This window comes from Chlorocebus sabaeus, chromosome 7 (assembly GCF_047675955.1).
Source record: "Chlorocebus sabaeus isolate Y175 chromosome 7, mChlSab1.0.hap1, whole genome shotgun sequence".
Classification (NCBI taxonomy): domain Eukaryota; kingdom Metazoa; phylum Chordata; class Mammalia; order Primates; family Cercopithecidae; genus Chlorocebus; species Chlorocebus sabaeus.
Window position 1 is genome coordinate 66,419,330 of NC_132910.1, and position 20,374 is coordinate 66,439,703.

Genomic DNA, 20,374 nt, shown 5'->3' on the forward strand with positions numbered 1-20,374 from the left:
TAAATTTTTTGAGAGCTAATTATGCTATTATTGACCACTTCAAGAATCCAATAACAAAATTGTTATCTAATTATTAATAACTCTCACTATCAATACTTTTTAGAAAGTATTAAAATATTATATTTTAGGATATTATTCTATATAAATATTCCTTGAGGGTCTGCAAATTCTAGACAATGGGAACAACTTGAATATAAGCAAATCTCAAAATAATTTAAGAGAAAAACTCTAAGGGAAAGCATTAGAGAATGACATCGGATAGGGAATGGGTCCAACCTTTGTACCACAAAAGGAACAACGCCAAAAACAGTAAATTGAAAAGCATAGGAGTTTTATTTTTATTTTTTTCTCTTATGTAATGGGGAACCTGTAGAGTAGTGGTTGCTAGTATTGGTTCAGCAGTTTAAGATTGCCAAAGGTGAGGATTCTCTTGGCATTTGCTCCACAGTTTTATGATGAATACTTTAGTTCCAGCCAATGGGACCATATAGCAGGTTAGAGAAAGAAACAAAAGCTAAGGGCAGAGGGGCAGAGCCCCAGCAATACCTAGCCTCCTTTTTTCTGAAGTTTTCCTGGAAGCCCCATACTGTAAGTTGTGCTTTCATCTGACTGGGCAGAACAGTGTTCAATGTCCACTACCTAAAATAAAAGCTGAGAAATTTATTCTTTTAACTGGACGGTTTGGCTCCACAAGCAAATTTTGGATTTATTGAGTGAGGAAGAAAGTAAACATTGGCATTGAGTATACATTTAGAAGTGATGCCCAAGGATTTAAGACATCTGTAGCCTGAAACAAGAAGGCAAAAATACGGAATCAAATTCCCTGTTTACTAAGCAGTCTGCTTCCTATGTACAAAATATAAAGAATACTGATTTAGAAGATTATAGGAGAGCAATAAATTATGATATATTCGTTAGGAACACGGGGAGGTGAGGTGAGAAACTGGAAAATTGTTATTTCAAATGTAGAGCTCTAAGCAAAGGTCATTTATACAGTTGGATTTAGGGTACCTGAAGCTCCAACACCTAGGATAAAAAGTTCCTCCATATTCTGGACCACATGAGCTACTTGATCCCATCTTCTCCTAATTTCTAACACAGAGCTTCCTCTAGAGCCAAATCAATTTATTATTTCTTTCTTCAACATTTTATCCACCTTTCCGAGGTTCATTAAGGCAAGAATATTGGAAATAAGATTTTATTGTCCATAAATTTCATATTTCTAAGGGTATAGTAGGTCACCAATAGTAACTGATGAAAATGTGCATTAGCTAAGAATTCATCATTATTATTCCAATTTTATATACTATCATCAGAACCGTGTGTAAGTTAAGGTTTGGTAAAGTTTTGCCAGCAACATACTGCCTCTGTCACATATTTCCTTTCTTTGATACTTACAACTCTTTAAAAAATGTAAAACTTACTCTTAGCACACCAACCACACACTAAGAGATTGCAGGCCAAATCCCACAGGCAGTAGTTCCCAACGCATAGATAGGTTGTTGCTAAATCTATGTGGATTTTACTGGAGGAGTGCATTAATTGGGCATAGTCCTGTGCTGTTTCTGCTACGGCTCCCTCTGTATAAGGGTTCCCCTCCTGCTTTCTGCCTCATGCCCACCTACTCATTTTTCACAAACGTTATCAACTCAGTTGTTCATTTTTTTTTCTTACCCTTATAACAAGCCTGTGTCTCTTTTGTGGCTGTATTGTGTTCTGTACATTTCTCTCAAAAACCTAAAATGCCACTTTATTACTCTTCATGCACTCTCCCCTCTACCATCAACTAAGTAAGTAAAATCTCAGCATCTCGATCATTTTGGCATCCCTAGTGTCAAGTAAGGTGCTCAGCAGATAATGCATATTCATTATCTGTTGAGGAAAGGAAGAAAGGAAGTGAAGAAAGAAATGAAGGGGAGAAGGAGGGAATAAGGTTGAAATGAAGAAAGGAAGAAACAAGCAAAAACAAAGGACTGACAAATGAAAGGAGGGAGGTAGTTTTCACACTGAAAGTGTAAATTCTTAGACATAATTGGAAAACAATAATTTCAAAGATTCATATGTTCACATGCACATGAATGAACTCTTTAATTTTTTTACTTTTAAAAAGACAATTTTTACTTCCATGTTCTTTTTTCTTGGAACGTTTGTTAAGATATTAGTTTTCTTCATTATTAAATACTTGTGACCATTTTCAGTATGGAGTTATGGATAGATGGAGAATTGAAAAGCAAATTAGAATGTCTTGTTTCTGTTTCCAACTTGAATATTATGTAACCTTGAAAAATGTATTTGGTTCTTTCATGCATCATCAACTGCTTATTTCAAAAGGAAAGATAGCATGCTTCTTGAAGAAACATGGTAAAAGTAATGATAACCATAATGATAAAGGTGACAAATACTTTTGAAAAACTTTTGTGTCAAATACTTTGCTAAGAATTATGTATACATAAACATGTACACACAATATCCAATCCTCATAAAAACCTGTGGGGTAGGAACTACTGGCATACTTATTTTACATATTTGAAAATTAAAGCATAGGAATTTTAAGTAACTTGTCAAGGTCATCCATATAATAATTGTCAAAGACAGAACTTGATCCAAGATTGGTCTGAAGTCAAATACAAGGGTTTGACTTCTACACTGAGCAGCTAGGTAATGACTCACGTAATGTGAACTCATATCACACAGTAAGTATCCTTTATGTATAAAAGTAGCTAAAATTTTGTTTTCTTCTGAAAAACATGACTTTTTTTGTATTTTGTGCACAGACTATTGTTCTGAATAAGTGAAATAATAGTTCTTGAAAATACTAATTTGCTTAAGCAAGTAAATTAAATATCCCCAAGCACATTAACTAGTTATCAGCCTACCTCCTGGGGGAAAACCTATGTTATAATTTTCATGTATCAGTATTTGAAAAGAATTGGAGTTCTTCTAGTTAATCTTAGAACATTATTTAAAAGCATAAGACTATAGAATGATCAAGTAAAGCAGAAAGAATGATTTTTAAGGCTTTATACTTACTAAGGCTTTATACCTACAAAAAATAATAATAACAAGGTATCCAGAACAGACAGATGTAAATCTTGATAGATTTATATTAATGAACTTTGAGTGATATAAATAGTTCATTTTTCAATTATTGCTGCTCGATATTGAATTGCATTTTGTAGGGGGCATTTCTGTCTTTGAGGTTAAATGTGTTCAGAAACAAAACACTGCTTGACAAGAAAAAGATGCTGCAGTGAAAAAAGCAGTTTGTGGGGGTGGGAGGGCCTGCTATTGCCACCTGCTAGGAAAATCAAATAGATAAATATGTATTGTAGAGATTTTCTGTCTAAGGAAAATTCTTTCATCTACCTGCCAATACCAGACCAGCAAGTCAAGGACTTACCATGATATAACACATGACAAGAAAAGCCATTTTTCTCTAAATCCATTGCTAAGCAGTATGAATATTAATACCTAATGAAATACCAATTCTAATTTGCAAGCAAAAGGTTCATGCTATCCTTTACGTTGTAAGTTTAGTGGAAATAGGAATTGATGAGAACGTTGGAGACTGCTAGAATAAGCCAGTTAAGAAATTTTTAAAACAATATCCTACTTGTAAAATGGGTAAAAACCTTATCTATTGCCAATGGGTATCTAAAGAAAGAGAAATAAAAATATTTTTTCTTGTTATTCAATATGTGAACCATTATGCCATTTACACACCTCAATTTCCCATGCTAATCTAAGCTTTATGCAATAACATCTCAACACCTAAAGGTGTGCAAGTTTTTCAACAATTACTCGTCTATTCAAAGGTCATTCATATGTTACTTTAATTACCTGTGCTATGACCGAAAAAGGCTTTAAGAAGATGGCTCATTTTTTGTGTGTGTGGGAAGGCCTTGTCCATGTCTCCCAGAGACCATCAGCTCTTACTTTGCAGTGCTGTGTGGTATAACTGGCACCACATGGCCGCTTGTGAGTTCTTTGTGTGACTATGCAGAAGTCACATAAACAAGTTCTAGGGCTCGGTTTTCTCATTTGTAAAACTGAGACCTTTTAATATCACTTTAGAAACAAGCCTGAGAAGCTTTCTCCATCTGATTTCCAAACTCAGAACAACTTAGATTTGTATACTTTTAGAAGTATCAAGAGCTCCGATGGTCATCTAGTTTGATCACTTTGTTTCACTGAAGTGAGAATCTGGCTACTAGAATCAAATAACATGACAATGGCTGCAAGAGAAAGTTATCAGTCTTACAAACTTGGACCAGGAGACTGAGAAAGAAGAAAAAGTAGACACATGAGCTCAAAAATTCTAGGAACATGGTTTAGGAGCAAATAGTCCTTACAATATCAGCAGATTCCAAGAACACATCAGGAGCATAGTGCAGTGAAATCACTCATACTAACAATAAAAACTTAGTCTTTGTGAACGATGAAAACTTAGTCAATGTGAATCTGATGTGATGCCTGGCATGCATTTGTTAATTTAAAAGCAGTAAGTTTTGTGTTTTAGGAAGTTGTTCACTGAAATGAATCAAACAATAAATAACTCAAATGCTGAAGTTTTTAAGTGACAAATGGCTAACTCATTCATTGCAGTATTATATTCTATACTGAATAACATAAGAAATGTATGCATATTTACATCAACAGCAAAACTAACTAGCAGACATAATGATGAAGAGATATTTCTATTAACTACATGGATATAAAAGAATACTTTTAAGCTGCTATAAAATGACATCCATAAATAAGAGTTCTATATGCAATAACAAAATTATTTAACCACTTATATAAATGAGCTTCAAGCTTACTAGCTGATGTTCTGTAATTTTTCCTACTGTGCTTTTATTTTCTTCCTCCCTAAGACTGTTTTACTTATCACAAATTTCTGGTAAAGAGAATTAACTATATTCAAGATCATTCACATATTCCATTTTCTAAACATTTAGCATATTTTCACTGCTCTGTCTTCCAGGGAAATGCTAGTAATATTTTGTTACTATTTGATTTTTTTAAACTTAATTTTTTTGCCTATGCTGTTTTATGACTTAAAAATACCATTTCAAAAAAATCCCAAATATAACAGATTCTATTAAAATAATTATAAAACCACAATGGATTTAATTTAAATTAAATTTAATTTGAATGCACAGTCTAGAAATTCTAGCATTTCAGGAGAAATTATTAGTAATCCTAAATGCACATCCATCATGAGGCTTAAATGTAAAAGCAGGATGGCAACTTTGGCACATAGTATTAGCAAAATAAATTATACAGATTGAGGTATATTAGAAAATGAGATAAAATAAAAATGATCTCATCCTTGGGAAGCAAGGACAAGAGGAAATGGGAGATAAGACTAGAAGATAAGTAACTTACTTATTTTGTGAAAAGCAGATAAAAGCTATACTCTCCCCAAACAGTTTTTTGATACGGAAAAGTTAAATTTTGAATTGACACAAGATAATGTTACTAAAATATTCTTTTATCCTCACTTTTATAATTTGTTCTTAAAAGTGTATATATGGTGATATCATTTGGATCTGTGTCCTCACCAAATTGTATGTTGAATTATAATCTCCAGTGGTGGAGATGGAGCCTGGCAGGAGGTGACTGGATAATGAGATCACAATTCTTATGAATGACTTAACACCATCCTTCTTGGCACTGTCCTTGCAATAGTGAGTTAATTCTCTTCAGATATGGTTTTTTGAAAGTGTGTAGCAGCTCCAGCATCCTTGCTTCTGCTCCCACCATGTGAAGATATCTCACTACCAGCTTTGCCTTCTACCATGATTAGAAGCTTCCTGGGACCTCTCCAGATGCAGAAGCTGTTAGGCTTCTTATAAAGCCTGCAGAACCATGAGCCAGTTGAACCTCTTTTCTTTATAAATTCCCCAGTCTCAAGTATTTCTACCAGTGGGAGAACAGACTAATACATATAGTATTTTCATACTATATCTATGAGAAATGGTAGGAAGAGAAACACTCTTTCAAATTCAAGAACTGTACAGCCATGATGGAAGTAGCTCAGCATCAATTTGTAGGAAGATCAGGGGAACCTTGGGGTCAAGGTAAGAGTCACCAAACCAGAAGAAAAAGCATGACACAAGAATGGCAATGGTGCGGATTGACTGTAGTCATCAGGGAGTAAGTAGCAACTCCAGGATTGGAGGCACACTGAAACAACCAAATACCAATCATTAAAAAAGCCAGAAGGGACCTTACAGCATGTAAAACAAGGGGCCAGTTGCTAGGCGCTTGTGGGCTATCTTAAGTTAGCTTAGAGGGCTTTGAGACAAAATGTGACAGAACGTAAATTACGTGTTAACAGGATCACTGTAGCTGCTTTGCTGAGAATGGACTCAAAAGGCCAAGAGTAGAAATGAAAAGCAGTAAAGATGCTGCTGCCATAAATTAGTCAAGAAAGAATAGTAGAATGCAGAGTTGTGCAATGGTGGTATGAGGAGTTCTGTGGACCATCTCCCAGTGAGACACCTATAACTGGTGAAAATTATTTTAAAAACATTAAAAAGTGAACAAAGGGCATATAACCCATGCAAAACCATTTATTCAAGAAAATCTACTACAAATGGTAAGAATAGTGACAGTCAATGGCATGTGAGTCATGACCTGCTCCTTTCTGTCCCTGCCCCAGTTTAGAGTAACAGAATTCTTACCTTGGATAATTGTAGCCAAGAACATAGGGCTACATGTCTCTCCAGTGTCAAATGTAGGCTTATGATTTCTCCTTGGGAATGGCAGTTCACAGCATTTCTCCTGTCGGCATCTCTGTGTGCAGAAGTTCTATTCTAGTTAAGAGCAAATTTGAGACCTGGAGTTTTCCTCCACTTGTAGCCCCACTCGTAGAAGAGAAGCTGCACTCTAAGTGCAGAAGGCCAATAACAGTGTAATTTTAATTTTCCCCTGCCTCATCTCAATTGTAGAGTGTTGATTCCATTCCAGGAAAGAAAATTGGAGAATAATAGGGGCTACTACCCCAACCCAGGACCCTGCCTGTGAATCTGGGTGTTACTTTGAGAGAAGTAGACAATTGTAGTTACCTTTATCTCTGAGCAGTGGCACAGAGATTTTGCCCAGGGAGAGAGGCAGGTCTCAGGAAGAGAGATCTTCAATGTTCCCCCAAGGAAACACTTTATTTGAGACACAATGTGAAGAAGTTTTAGCCTAAGTTCACTCTCAAACAGTAGAGATTTTAACGGTAAGCAAGTAAGTGGGAGGCTGTTGTTATCATAATTAAGATAGAAAACATGCGAATCATTGACTAAACAGAAACTTCCTATCTAGAGTGAACCAGATAAAGAGGTAGCTAAGAGGAACACTCTTTGGGTCAGTAAAAGCCTCATAATCTGAGTGCCTTTTGACAAAACCAATCAAGTATACAGCTGATAATTAGTACAGGCCCACTTCCGACAAAGCTCTCTTTCAGAAGTAGACAGCTTAACAAAAATATCAGGAAAAGACAGTCAAAAAGGGCTGTGCTATAACCACTATTGTCCAAGAGTGACTATGTTCCCTATGAGGAGCAACACTGAGGCCGCACACTTCAAGTGAAAGAGTCACTTAAATTATCCAGCCATTTCATTAAAAAAATAAATAGCTAAATGGCAACAAAAGTACATCCTTAACATGGAGGGAAGGGATCAGTGTGAAGAGTGCTGCAAAAATTATCTAAAATGTCCATAAGAAAATACAAGATATACAAAGAAACAGGTTGGTGGAATTCATCCACAGGAAAATAAAGCAAGCAATTGAAATTGCCTCTAAAGGGCCAAGGTGCCAGACATAGAAGACAAAGACTTCAAATTTGTTCAAAGAACTAAAGCAAACTATGTCTGAAGACATAGACAAAAGTATGATGACAGTATCTCATCAAATGAGAATATCAATAGAGATAGAAATATTAATAAAGAGTCAAAATTCCAGAGATGAAAAGGACAATTATTGAAATAAAAAATTACTACAGGTCTTGTATTTTTCCATTTTTATACTTCTATGAAGAAATACCCAAGACTGAGTAATTTATAAAGAAAAAGGGGTTTAATGGACTAACAGTTCCACATGGCTGGGGAGATCTCACAAGTAACAGAAGGCAAAAGAGAAGCAAAGTCGCATCTTACATGTCAGCAAGCAAGAGAGATTATATAGGGGAACTCCCCTTTATTAAACTATCAGATCTCATGAGATTATTCACTATCACAAGAATAGCATGGGAAAGACCAACCCCTATGATTCAATTACCTCCCATTGGGTTCCTCCCATGACAGGTGGGAATTATTGAAAATGAGATTTTAGTGGTGATAGAGCCAAACCATATCATTCCTGGCCTCTCCCAAATTTCATGTCCTCACATTTCAAAACCAAACATGCCTTCCCAGCAGTCCCCCAAAGTTTTTATTACCTTCAGCATTAACTCAAAAGTCCACAATCCAAAGTATCATCTAAGACAAGACAAGCCCCTTCCATCTATGACTGTAAAATCAAAAGCAAATTATTTACTTCTTAGACACAATGGAGGGTACACATATTGGACAAACACACCTGTTCCAAATTGGAGAAACTGGCCAAAACAAAGGGACTACGGGCCCACGAAAGTCCAAAATCCAGCAGGGCAATCAAATTTTAGCTCCAAAATGATATCCTTTGACTCCATGTCTCACATCCAGATCATACTGATTCAAGAAGTGGGTTCCCATGGTCTTGGGCAGCTCTGCTCCTGTGGCTTTGCAGGGTAAAGCCCCCTTCCTGGCTGCTTTCACTGGCTGGCTTGAGGGTCTGTGGCTTTTCCAGGTGCACGGTGCAAGCCATTGGTGGATCTACCATTCTGGGGTCTAAAGGATGGTGACCCTCTTCTCACAGTTCCACTAATCAGTGCCCCACTGGGGATTCTGTGTGGGGGTACCACCTCACATTTCCCTCCTCACTGCCCTAGCAAAGATTCTCCATGAGGGCTCTGCCCTTGCAGCACAACTCAGCATGGACATCCAGGCATTTCTATACATCCTCTGAAATCTAAGTGGAGGTTCCCAAAACTCAACTCTTGACCAGAGACCCTAAATCATCTCTCTTAAGTTCAAAGTTCCACAGATCTCTAGGGCAGGGGCAAAATGCAACCAGTCTCTTTCTAAAACATAGCAAGAGTCACCTTTATTACAGTTTGTAACATATTCCACATCTCCATCTGAGACCAGTCATCTCCATCAAACACCATACGTAGGCTGCAAAGGCTTCGGGCTTTCACCATCTGAAGCAACTGCTTGAGCGGTATATTGACCCCTGTTAGCAATGGCTGTGACAAACGGCATTAAGTCTCCAGACTGCACAAAGCAGCAAGGCCCGGGTTCCAGTCCAGGAATCAATTTTTCCCTCCTATGCCTCATGACTTGTGATGGGAGGAGCTGCATGACATGTACTGGAGACCTTTTCCTCATTGTCTTGGTGATTAGCATTTGGTTCCTTGTTACTTATGCAAACTTCTGCAGTCAGTTTGAATTTCTCTTCAGAAAATGGGTTTTTCTTTTCTACTGCATTGTCAGTCTGTAAATTTTCTGAACTTTTTATGCTCTGCTTCCCTTTTAAATGTAAGTTCCAATTCCAAACCATATCTTTGTGAATGAATAAAACTGAATGATTTTAAAATCACCCAAGTCACATCTTGAACACTTCAGTGCTTAGAAATTTCTTCCACCAGAGACCCTAAATCCTCTCTCTGAAGTTCAACATTCCACAGATCTCTAAGACAGGGGAAAAACACCACCAATCTCTTTCTAAAACATAGCAAGAGTCACCTTTATTACAGTTTGTAACACATTCCTCATTTCCATCTGAGACCACTTCAGCCTGGACTTCATTGTCCAGATCACTATCAGTATTTTGGTCAAAACCATTCGGCAAGTCTTTAGGAAGTTTCAAAATTTCCCACAATTTCCTCTCTTCTTCTGAGCTTTCCAAGCTGTTCCAACCTCTGCCTGTTATCCAGTTCCAAAGTAACGTACGCAATTTTGGGTGTACTTATAGCAGTAATCTGCCCTACTAGTATCAATTTACTGGATTAACTCATTTTCATACTGCTATGAAAAAATATCCAAGACAGGATAATTTGTAAAGAAAAAGGAGTTTAATGGACTCACAGTTTCACATGGCTGAGAAAGCCTTACAATCATGGCGGAAGGTGAAGGAGGAGCAAAGTCACATCTTACATGGTGGCAGGCAAGAGGGCATGTGAGACTCATTCACTGTCTGGAGAACAGCATAAGAAAAACTTGCCCCCATGATTCAATTATCTCCCACCAGGACCCTCCCACAACACAAGGGGATTATGGGAGCTTACAATTCAAGACAAGATTTGGGTGGGGACACAGTCAAACCATATCAGGATTCAACAGGAAATCTGAGCTAACAGAAGAAAAATTTAGCACACTTGAAAATCGATTATGAGATTATGCAACTGAAGAATAAAGAGGAAAAAAATACGAAAAATGAATGACCAGACCCTCAAAGAAATGTGGGACACTCTTAAATGCACCAACATATGTGAGATGGGATTATCACAAGCGTGGATGGAGAAAAAGAAACAAAAGGTATTCAACAAATTATTTCCTAAAAACTTTGCAAATTTGGTGAAAATTAATAATTCACACATGTAAGAAGCTCAGTGAACTAGAGCTAAAATAAACAAAGAAATCCATATACAGATATATCATCATCAAAATTTTGAAAACAAAGGCAATCAACAAATCTTGAAAGTAGCAAAAGGAGAAGAACTCTTATCACATAGAAGTGAAACACAAAATTAACTATTCACTTCTCAATAGAAACTGTGGGATCCAGAAGGAAGTGGAAAGAAAAAAGAAAATGGCAATTAGCGATTGTATATCTAGCAAAGCCATCTTTCAAAAACAGCAGTGAAATAAATACATTCACAGATACATCAAAACTGAGAGAATACATTGCCAAATCTCTCTTATAAGAAATTACAAATGTAGTTCTTCAGACTGAAAGCAAATAACCACACAGAGTAATTTGAATCAACATGAAGAAATAAAGGCTGGGTGTGGTGGCTCATGCCTGTAATCCCAGCACTTTGGGAGGCCAACACGGGCAGATCATGAGGTCAGGACCAGCCTGGCCAACATGGTGAAACCCCATCTCTACTATAAATACAAAAATTAGCTGGGCGTGGTGGCAGGCACCTGTAATCCCAGGTACTCAGGGGGCTGAGGAAAATTGCTTGAACCCTGGAAGCAGAGGTTGCAGTAAGCCAAGATCACACTACTGCACTCCAACCTGGGCAACAGAGAAAGACTTGGTCTCAAAGAAAAAAGAAAAAAAGAAAAAAGAAATAAGGAATGTTGGTAAAGATAATTATGTATTTATGGAAGACAGTATAAATACACATATCTTCTTTCTTCTCATCAGATTTAAAAAGCAACGATATAAAACAATATGAACATAATTGTGTTGCTAGGGCTATAACAGGTGTAAATGCAATATATTTTTAATTACAGCACAAAAAAGGTGGGAGAAAAGCCATATTGAAGTAAGGAAGTAACACCAAATAGTATTTAAATTTACAAGAACAAATGAATAGTAGAAAAATGTCATAGAAGAAAGTTTGTGTAGAAAACTATAAATATATACTTTCTCTGCTTTCTTATTTCAAGTTCTAAAAGCATATACAATTATATAAAGTATAAACTATAACAATGTATTGCTGAATTTGGAACATATATGGATGTAATATGCAATAATAACGAAAAAGGAAGGAGGGAGGAATAGAGTTATGTAAATATAATGTTTCTATACTTCACTGGAAAAGTCACTATGAAATTGAAAAAGATTCTGAGAAGTTAAAAGGTATATTGCAACTCTTAAGCAACCACTAAGAATAAATCACAAGGGAGATTAGGAAATATTTTGAGATGAATAAAAATGAAGACACAACTCAGGGAATGCAGCAAAATTAGTGCTTAGAGGGAAATTCATAGCTGTAAAATGCCTTTATTAAAAATAAAAAAAAAAAGATTTCAAGTCAATAACCTGATATTTCTCCATAAAACACTGAAGAAAAACATATTAAATATAAAGTAATTAGAAGGAAAGAAATAATAAAGATTAGAGCAGAAATTAATGAAATAGAGAAGATAAAAGCAATCTGGGAAGACAATAAAATTAAAACTCGGTTATTTGAAATGATCAACTAAATTGAAAAAACTTTAGATAGACCAAGTTCGGGAAAAGGCTCAAACTGGTAAAATAGATAATGAAAATGCAGACAACACTATTGACCTTATACAAATAATAAGTGCCATGAGGTAGTACCATGAACATTCTATGCTAAATATTTGATAACTTAGATAAAATTAGTAAATGTCTAGACACACACAAACATCTGAACTTGACTCAAGTGAAGATAGAAAATATAAATAGACTTATAACAAGTCAATTGAATGACTTAGTAAATTAAAAACTTCCCACAAATAAACGCAAGGAACAGATGAGTTCTACCAAACATACAAAAAATAATTAATGTTTGTAATTCATGACTTCTCCTCCCTTTATATGTAAAAAAAGAAGAGCAAAGAATATTTCTCAATTAATTATATGAGGCTAGTATTACCCTGACACCAAAGCCAAACAATTATGTCTAAAGAAAAAGAAATGTACAGAGCAGTATCTCTATTAATATAGTTTTAAAAAAACACTCAAAAAGGCACTAGCAATCAAACTCAATAATATACAAAACTGATTATATGCAATAACAAAGTGGGATTTATCATAGGAATGCAAGGTTGGCTTAACATCTAAAAATCAATTAGTGTAATACACCATATCAAGAGAATAAAGGAGGAAAAACACATGATTAACTCAATAGACACTGAAAAAGTATGTAACAAGTCCAACATCCTCCTATGATAAAAATGCATACAGATACATTCAGAAAAAGAGACTTCTTCAACTTGATAATAGGTATCTATGAAAAATCTACAGCTAACATCATGCCTAATGGTGAAAGACTGCATACTTTCCCCTTAAGACCAGGCATAAAACAAGGATATTTGTTCTTGCCATTTCTATTCAACATTATACTGAAAGTTACAGTCACGACAATTAGACAATAAAATAAAATATAGCCAGATTGAGAATGAAGAAGTAAAAGTATTTCTATTTGCACATGACATAATCTTATATGTAGCCAATCCTAAGGAATCCACTGAAAAACTCTAAAAATAATAAATGAGTTCACCAAATTTGGAGGTTTGGATGTTAAAAGAGCCATATACAAATATCAATTGTACTTCTATACAAAAAATTAACAATATAAAATTGGAATTTTAAAATATTTTGTTTATAATAACAACAAAAAGAATGAAATATTTAGGATTGTATTTCATCAAAGAAGTACAAAATTTAAACTGAAAATTATAAAACATTGTTTAAAGAAATTGTAGCAGATCCAAATAAATTAGAAGACAGGCCATGTTCATTTATCAGAAGACTTAATATTGGTAAGATGGCTATATTTACCAAATTGAGTTGCAGATTGACTGCTATCACTGTCAAAATGCCAGTTGTTTATTGTGCAGAAATTGATAAGATGATCCAAAAATTTGTATGGAAATTCAAAAGACCCAGAATAGCCAAAATAATCTTGACAGAAAAGAACCACTTCATATCCACTAGAATGACTATAATAAAGGTAGATAACAATAAGAGTTGGTGAGAGCAGTTGGAACACTCATGAATTGCTGGTAGAATATAAAATGGTACTCACACTTTGGAAACAGCATGGCTATTCATCAAAATGTTAAACATAAAGTTACTGACCCAGTAATTCCACTTCTGGGTAGATACTAAAGAGAAATAAAAACATATCTCCACACAAAAACTTACACCTGAATGCTCATAGCAGCATTATAAATACTAGCCAGAAAGTGAAAACAACCCCAAAACAACCCAAGTGTCTATGAACTGATAAAGAATGGATATATAATGGATAAAGAAAATATGATACAGCCATACAATGAGACATTATTTGTCAATAAGAAGGAATGAAGTACTGATATAGGTTACAACATGTTTGAACCTTAAAAACATTATGCTAAGTGAAAAAATCTAGTCAAAAAGACCATGTAATGTATGATTCTACTTATATCCAATGTCTAGTATAAGCGAATCTGTAAAGACAGAAAATAAATTAGTTATTTGCTCAAGTTGAGGGAGTGGGGAGAAATGGAAAGTGATTGCTAAGGGATACTTTTATTAAATGAGTTGATGAAAATGTCCTAAAATTATGGTTAGTTTGCACAGATCTGTGAATACACTGAAAACCACTGAAGTTTACACTTTACATGGTTGAACTTTATGATATGTTAATACCAATATCAATAAAGCTGCTAAAATGATACAATGTAACTTGCACTAAATTGATTGATAGTAGAAGTAGTAAGAATTAAAATAGACAATGGATTAGATGAGAGAGAGGTATTAGATGAGTTCAATATTTACGGCTTTGAAGGATGTAATTGACACTAACCTTGAGGAAAAATATTAGATTTTAGTTAATATGTAAATATTTTTAAATTAATGCAATAAGTGTGAGTTATATCATACAGGATCCTCTGTATTTCTTATTTCTAGTTAGATATGATCGGCAGCTTCTATAATGTCTTCCAGTTAGTTATTGCTGTCTCCTGGTATTCCCTTTATTGTTTATTTTCCCTTTTTTTGAGTGTGTGCTAGACCTAGTGACTGGCTTCTCCTGAAGAGTATATGGTATAAGTGAAGAGGTATTGCTTCTAATATTTATATAATAAAAGGCTCTAAATCAATCTGTCTCTTTTTCTGTTCCTCTCTCAGAGCCTTAGCTCTAATGAAGTCAATTACTGTGTTGTGAGCTGCCATCCCAAATGACCCACATGGCAAGGAACACAGTGCAGACCCAGGCAGCAGCTGGTGGGAAATTGAGGTCTTCAATCAATCCAACAGCTTGTGAGGAGCTGAATCTTGCCAATAACCATGTGAGCTTGGCAGCAGATCCACCCTCCAGTTGAGCCTTGAAATGAGTGCCACCTCAGCTGACACCTTGATTGACATCTGTGAGAAATCCTGAACTGCAGGATCCAGTTATGTCATAGTTAACTTCCTGACTTACATAAACTGTTAAATAATTAATGTGTGTTTTAGGTCTTTATAGTCTAAGTAATTTGTTATTAAACAATATCTAAGATATCTGAATGTTCAACCAACACAATTACTGAAGTAACTTACATAGAAATGTGTGCTAAATTGGCAGGTGTTCCATATAATACCTCAAGATCTTGTTCAAGTGCCAAAAAATGTTTTATTATTTTATTTTATTGTGGTAAGAGCAATTAACATGATATCTACCTTTCTGACACATTTGTAAGTACACAATATTATTATTGGCTGTAAACACAATGCTGTATGGCAGATCTCTAGAACTTATTCGTCTTGACTAAAACTTAATGCCCCTTGATTATTAAATCCTCTTTTCTCATTTCCCTCAGCCCCTAAAAACCACCATTCCACTCTTTGATTCTACGAATTTGACTATGTTAGACACCTCATATAAGTGGAATTATACAGTATTTGTTTTTCTGTGACTGGCTTATTTCACTTAGCATAATGCCCTCAAGGTTCATCCATATTGCCACGTATTACAGAATTTCCTTCTTTTTTCAATGCCTTGATGCTTTGGGGTTTTTTATTATTGTGATTTAATCTAAATCTTTCCTGCACATGTGGGTCCACTCTTGAGCATAAAGATTGTTTTATTTGTTATTGAACTTCCAAAATACACTGTTTGTTCATTGTGAATTTTTGTTGTGTATTTGTTCACAATTTTATTTTAGTGTAAATATCCTTATCTTCTCTAAATTCCCTACCTTTAAATACCCTATAAGTTATAATCAGTTTTTTTCTGACATCTTGCATTTGTGGCATAATACAAGGCTGTAAACTGGATAATCCAGTAAAAATACTGTAAAACATTGCCAACATTGAAAGGAAGCTCTCTCTCAGTTTCATTATGCTATTAATTTGCTATCATATTACTTTTATTTCTTTTTAATATAACACCTACATAGCTGATTGAGTGTTCAGTCTATTATGACACTTAAGGATTTTTCATAGTCTCTCTTTAATAGATTTGTGTTTTTATGAGAACAATTTAAATGTCAGCATTTTTTACCTCACGAATAGTGTGTAATTATGAAAAAGTTATATAGATTTCATAAATATGTGTAGCATTTTAAAATCAGAATTTAAAATCCTATGTCTTTATTTCAAGAATCTTCACGTAGTCACGAAAAGGACACCAGACTGCTCAAGAACATAGCAAGTAAAATTCACATCATCATTGAAAATGTCAACAGTAAAGGCAAAAAGTTGATACTTATCCCTTCAGGATATTTCATGGTCTGCAACTATTAATGACTGAAAAGCCCTACTGGCTCGAAAACTTTAATGAGTTTATATGTAAAACTTAAAACAACGAAATACAATTTTTAAAATTTTTTAAAAGTATATTGTGGAATAAAATAAACAATTCAGGTTTATGGTATATGTACTTTTCTTTCTGTGGTTAGAAAATAGTATAATAGTATAGGTTAAATCGGGAATAATTTTTGGTAATTTTTTTTTATTAGTGCTTTCATGTTGGCCAATGTTTCTAGTTCTCTTCAGCCTTCGTTTGTCTATTATCATTAATGAAGTTTTCCATCTATTTATTGACATAGTCAAGCAACTGAATAGCAGTGAGTTCCTGAAGGAAAAAGAACCAAAAAGTATTTTTCTCCACCCTACTGCCATACCAAGAAGGGTATCTTGTAACTACCATATTTCGGTTGCCTATGCTTGTCATTAGACTAACATCCTGTATACAAACACACACACATATGCACATAACATATATGTGCATGGAGTAAGCATAATACATCCATACACATATACACCCCCACTGCATATATTTGTGCTCATGGATTAAGCATATATATACACATAACTCCAACAAGCATATACATATTCACTCAAGGCATATGTGTGTGTATGTGTGTGTGGATTAGGCAATAACAACAACAATGTCTTATATTAATAAGGTCTCTTCAAACATGATGAAAGGTAAAGAACCAGGTTTGCAATGTGTTTCTCTCATGATGTTTAAACATATTACAAGAGAAAATAAACTCCATCCAGAAAGATTTCAGAGAAATTTCATAAATGAAACCACTCAGATAGATTGTTTGGTTTTCTTAAAAAAACTAATTTGAAATATCAATATCAAGCTATTATTAGGTCTGAATATGTTTGATTTGTTTTTGGAACTGCTATGAGAACAAACGTGCTTTTGAGACTGACAATCCTTCTGACAGCCAAGGTCATATCAAGGGATAATGAGGAATGTCAGAACAGAACTTAAAAAACGGATTTAAGGACTTTTAATTTTTATCTGTATAAGTTATTCATTTAGTTTGAAAATATTTTCCCATAATTACTTCAATTCCAGCTAGATAAGGATTTCACGATGTTCATTCCAAATTTGCGGACCAACGTTGTCCATAAACGATCACAGAACTTTAAAATTGAAATTGATCGGTAGCATTATCTGGTCCAGTGCCTTTGGTTGGCAGATGAGTTGATGTAAATTAATTATCTAAAAACTTTGTAGTTTAGAGAATGAAAAGGCAAGTCATTACTATTTCGAGAGAGGAAAGTGAGGTATAAATACATTAAATAAGTTGCCAATTTTATCAGAACTTGTTATTAGCTGTCAGGACTAAAACTCACTCCACCAATATCCATTTAGTGTTTCTGCTATCCTATCCTATCTTGACACTGTTGATGGTTCTAAAGTGTCAGCTGGATGTGAAAAGATAACAATTTAATAAGAAAGAGATGTATCTCTTGGCTCTCTGGATAGCACACATATTGTCATGTTATGTTGACAGTAAAGGTGGGGTTCTGAATGTCACTGCTTGAAGAGTCTTGAGTTTTATTGAGCTGAACTCCAGAAGGAAAAGGACAGTGTCATTTCAGTATGATGTATGTTTAACGGACTTCATTTCAGTTGTAGTATTTTGACTGTGTAAAATATAGTAAGATTTTTTAAACAATATATTTATAGGAATAAGTGTAGTTTCTGGCCACGCTGACTAAACAAATGTAATTACTCTGAATGGACTCTAAATACCTTTCAACATTTCATTACAAAGCAATTACATTTGAGTCTTCCCAGAGCTCTCAGCATGGCTTTTAAAAAAAGAAATTACACAAACAGGTGGAATCAACCATTATGAAATATAACCTATATCCCTGAAGAGCAAGGCTCAAGAGTGGAAGTGGAGTGGAATGAAGTGGGGGAAGTTTAAGACAGGTGATGCACATGTTTTATTTTCAAGGTAACTGTCCTGAGAGAATTTAGCATGCTTACTCAAGGTAAGTTTATTTTTGAAATGGAAAATATTTACTTAATTTTATAATGCTACGAAGCAGCACAACATTTATGAGACATTTCCTAAAAGTTAAGTAAAAAACGACCCCTTGTAATCCATATGTTTTTTAAAAAAGCCGTTTTAAAAGCAAGATGTAGCTGCATGCTCCTCTACATTTAGAAAGGTCATAACTGGCTAATTAACCCTACTGAATGCTTACTGTGTGCCAGTGGCTGCTCTCAGCACATTATGTATATCCTCCCAGCAATTCCATGAGGTAGTTGTTACCATTATCCTCAGTTTTATAAATGGAGAAACAGACATAGAGAATCTAACTAATTTGTTCAAGGTCAAGCAACCATCAATGGAAGGTGAGGATTCAAACAGATAATCTGGTGCCTGAGTCCTTGATCTTACCTGCTTTTTATGCTTTCTACATTTACTACTAAGAATCCTGTGTGCAGATCTGACACTGATCTGGGGATTTAGAGATGCAAAGAGTGATGACCTATTAGCTTAACAACTGGACATAACTATAAAATGTCATAGTATTAATTTGACTTTGGGCTATGCTTCCAAAGATGACTTTAAAAAATGAAGATATCAGTAATCGCACAGTACTAATGAATAATAACACTTTAATTTAGGAGTTCCTAACTAGGAACTAGGGTCTTTGGTGGATTCACAAACCCTTTGTGATTGTATGCCCACTGGGTGAAGATGTGAGAATGTGCATCTGAGCATTTTTCTAGGGAAAATGTTTCTGTCTTTAGTTAGATTCTTAAAGGAATACATGGCTTAATTAATGTCTAGAGCAGAGATGGGCAAACTTTTTCTTGGTAAAGGTTGAGATAAAAATATTTTAGGCTTTGTGGACCACAGGATATCTTTTGCAACCACTCAACTCTGCCATTGAAATGTGAAAGCAGCTGCAGGCAGTTCATAAAGGAATGAGTGTGGCTGTGTTCCAACAAAATTTTATTTATGAACATTTAAATGTAAATTTTATATAATTTTGATGTGCCACAAAATATCACTGTTCCTTTTGTTGTTTACCTTTGATTTGAATTAACAAGAAATGTTTTTAAAAAGGCTTTCTTAGCTCAGGGATCATAAAAACAAAGGTCATAATTTTCCTGCCCCTAGTCTAGAGCAAGTGATTCTTAGTGTAGAATCACGGGGATCATCTGGGAAGTTTCTGAAATGCAAATTGTCAGCCCTCTCTGCAGATCTACCGAATCAGAAACTCTGCTAAAGGACGAAGCAGTCTGTGTTTTAGAAGTCTTCTAGGTGAAACAGATCACACTAAAATACGAGAGCCACTGGTCTAGAGTCATGGCTCCAAACATTCAACTCATTCATTTCTTCCTTCATTCTTGCAACAAATGATTTTTTAAACTATTATTAAAAAAATAGCTCAGGACTGTGTGCGGGTTTATGATATAGACACATTGTGTCATGGAGTTTCAGTGTACAGATTCTTTTGTCACTCGAGCAATAAGCATAGTATCAGATAGGTAGTTTTACATTCTCTCCCTCCGCACTCAAGCAGGCTCCAGGGTTTAGTGTTCCCTTCTTTGTGTCCATGTGTACTCAGTGTTTAGCTCATACTCGTAAGTGCCAACATGCGGTGTCTGGTTTTCTGTTCCTGTGTCAGTTTACTTAGGATTATGGCCTCCAGCCCCATTCTTGTTGCTGCAAAGGACATAATCACATTCTTTTTATGGCTGCATAGTGTTCCATGGTGTATTTGGACCATATTTTCTTTATCCAATCTACTGTTGATAGGCATTTAGGTTGATTCTATGACTTTGCTGTTGTGAATAGCTCTGTGATGAACATGAGTGTGCATCTTTATGGTGGAAGAATTATACTTCTTTAGCGTATACCTA

The 20,374-nt window shown here is 35.0% G+C and overlaps 1 protein-coding gene across 2 annotated transcripts in view; it reads right to left on the minus strand.

The window, feature by feature from the left end:
- Nucleotides 1-20,374, minus strand: part of LOC103236155 (N-deacetylase and N-sulfotransferase 4) — a 290,410-nt gene that overhangs the window by 123,906 nt on the left and 146,130 nt on the right. The window lies entirely within an intron of this gene.